The following is a 2,791-nucleotide window of genomic DNA, read 5'->3' on the forward strand; positions in this document are numbered from 1 at the left end:
GCCACATGACGTCACGGGGGGGGGGGGGGGGGGGGGCACACATGAAAGCCAGGCTCAAAAGGTTTGAGAAAGAAGCGCTGCCCTCATAGCACACAAACACCCACAGCATGCACCCACAAATAAACACACACACACATTCCTTCTGTACTTTTACTATTTTACAGCCCGGTTATCGCCATCTCTCTCCCCCCCACACCCTGTACTGTAGTGTACACTGCTCCAGATGTTTGGCGGTTCCACATCATTTCCGTCACGCGCACGCGCACACGCACACGCACGTGCACACACACGCGCGCACACACACAGAGACAGTCTCCATGCAGTGCATTCCTCATTGGGGTCATGTGCAGCTCCACACTGCCCTGTCATCTATGTTTTCCTGGGCCTTTTGTTACAAGCGGGGCCTCCGGACCTGTTGTTATACACTGTATAATTATTTTAGCTTTCCAAGGTGCTGTTGATACAGGATGGGTTTACCCAGGTCTTTAACAGGGACAGGGGGAAGTATCTAATACATCCGAGGGGACGACGACAGCGTTGCCATGTCCTCTTGTTACACGATATAAGTGACTTTTTGGGGCTTTTATCTCCTGTAAAGTACCGCTCGTAAAATATTGCTAGTTGCGTTTTTGAGTGGTGCAACCACTCCTACATCCAGCAACGTCCGTGTACCTGTATGTATGTATAAGTGAGCACGAGTACGTTACATATGTATACCAGTAGGGGGCACCAGAGATACAGAGAAGAAATTGGAACGATACAGAGAAGAAATTGGAACGATACAGAGAAGAAATTGGACGATACAAATTGGAATGATACAGAGAACCAATAGACGGGAGTTGCACCACTCGGTTCACACTGGTGTGATTTTTTTTTAAACGTGCTCGTTTCTGAAGTGCTTGTTTTGGGCTTGCTTCCTCAGTGTTGTTTAAAACAGTGGTTCTCAAAGTAACGTGTGCATGTCACGGTTTTTTTGTTTGGGTAACACATTTGCATATTTTTAATTCATCATTTTAACATTAATAGAAAGATCTGATGGTTTGAACAGATCATTCAAATGCACATGGCATCTATAATGTATTCTCTCGTTTTGCCACCAGATGGCGGGAACGCACCATTATGCCGATTTTGACAAAAATAGACTAATCTGGTCAAGTCACTTCCGGTTCAACGATCGATAACATCCGGTAGTATCTTAACCCCGTGTCACTCGTTTGGCTGTCCGGAATGATAAGCTAATGTTAACTTTTTTCATAACTAAGTCAAATTAAGGTCAAATCAACCCCAAAACATCGCAAAATATCAATTTTTTTACAGCGACGGACATAGAGACGGCGCGCGTGCACGATAGCGCACGATCGCGCGGATTTCGGCCGTTTTTGGGTAAATTACATCCAACGTTACCGAAATTAGCGAAAACATGCTAATCTTTGCTTCGTTTAACCCCCGATAACTGACATTGATGGACATTCCTTTCATTCCGTTAACGGTAGGTTTGTATTTTTAGCAATAATCCGTTTTTTTCCGTTAATTGTAGCCCAGGGGTTTAAAATGCATTTGGCAAATCTCAAAGTGCCTGGAGGGGAGCCCATACCAGATGTGTGTCTTTTTAAATGTTTCAAACATATTCCAAATATCTCAAAAGAAAATGTAAAATTTATTTTGAAAATAGCCCAATATATGAATCTATAGGTTTAAAGTACTGGTGGTGTGGCCTAACAGTCACTTAGTTTGAGCTTGATTTCATAGACAGGGTCTAGGCTGCTTGTTTCTCTGGAAAAGTCTGGCAACGCTAGAAGGCGATGGAGTCGGAGTATAGGAGGTGATGTTGTTGAACGCGATTAGGACCAGGTGTATGTGCGTACGTGCGTGCGTGCGTGCATGCGTGCGTGCGTGCACCTTTGGTGTGTGGCTTTTGGGTGGAAGTGCGTTCGCCACAGGGAGAGGAATAAATGAATGGAAGGCAGTCGCCCGCCCACACCCGGGGAAAAGGTCAATAACCGGTTGATTAAAAAGGTATTACGGTTGCGATGCCTCGCCCTACAGTACAAACAGCGCTAAGTGATTCTTGTCCATATCTAGGAATGCCGAGTATGTGGCTCACCAGTCCCGGGCGCTCTTTCAAAGAGCCAAATGACAGGCGGCCTCCGCGACGCACCAGGAATTACAGCCCATTGTGTCGGCGACTGATAACGCTAAATGTGCCTTAACGCATTAACACCGGGGAAGCATCCGTGCCATTTTAGATTATGAGCTGATTGTCAGTAAAAAAGGAAAATAAATACATTGTTGAAAGAAAAGCATTTAAAATTGGCTATTAAAAAATAGCAGATAGACAAGCTCATATAAGCGGCCTGGGAGGGTCGGTGGCCAAATACTGTACGAAATATTATTTCTTTATTGAGAAGGATTTGGGATTTAGATGACATTTTGTAGGTCTGAATGGGTTTAACCCATTTTAGGCGGGAACCCCTTTTGGTGTTAGCATTACGTTATGCTTTAGCTATTTAAAATTAGCAGATCTACAAGCTCATAGCGCGCCACTCGGTGGCGCTTGTAGGTCTGCTATTTTAAGACAAATCGAAGAACGACTGACATAGAAACATAGCTTTTTCAGAAAACTGTCATTTTCAAACAAGACATTTTTAGGTCCGAATGGGTTAAAAGGGGGATGTGGCCATTCTAGATATGTCGGGAGGTTGTGACGAGGGAATGCGGATGCATTGTACGCTCAGGGCTATAGCAGGGCCCACACACACACACACACACACACACACCAGATGACAGATTG

The 2,791-nt window shown here is 44.8% G+C and overlaps 1 protein-coding gene across 1 annotated transcript in view; it reads right to left on the reverse strand.

Moving 5' to 3' along the window:
* The window catches only part of cep112 (centrosomal protein 112), a gene marked incomplete at its 3' end in the record, with an annotated part of 149,105 nt that overhangs the window by 127,824 nt on the left and 18,490 nt on the right, over positions 1-2,791 (reverse strand). The gene's annotated exons all lie outside the window — the stretch shown is intronic.

Source organism: Protomyctophum parallelum (genome assembly GCF_964188405.1).
Source record: "Protomyctophum parallelum genome assembly, chromosome: 13".
Lineage (NCBI taxonomy): Eukaryota > Metazoa > Chordata > Actinopteri > Myctophiformes > Myctophidae > Protomyctophum > Protomyctophum parallelum.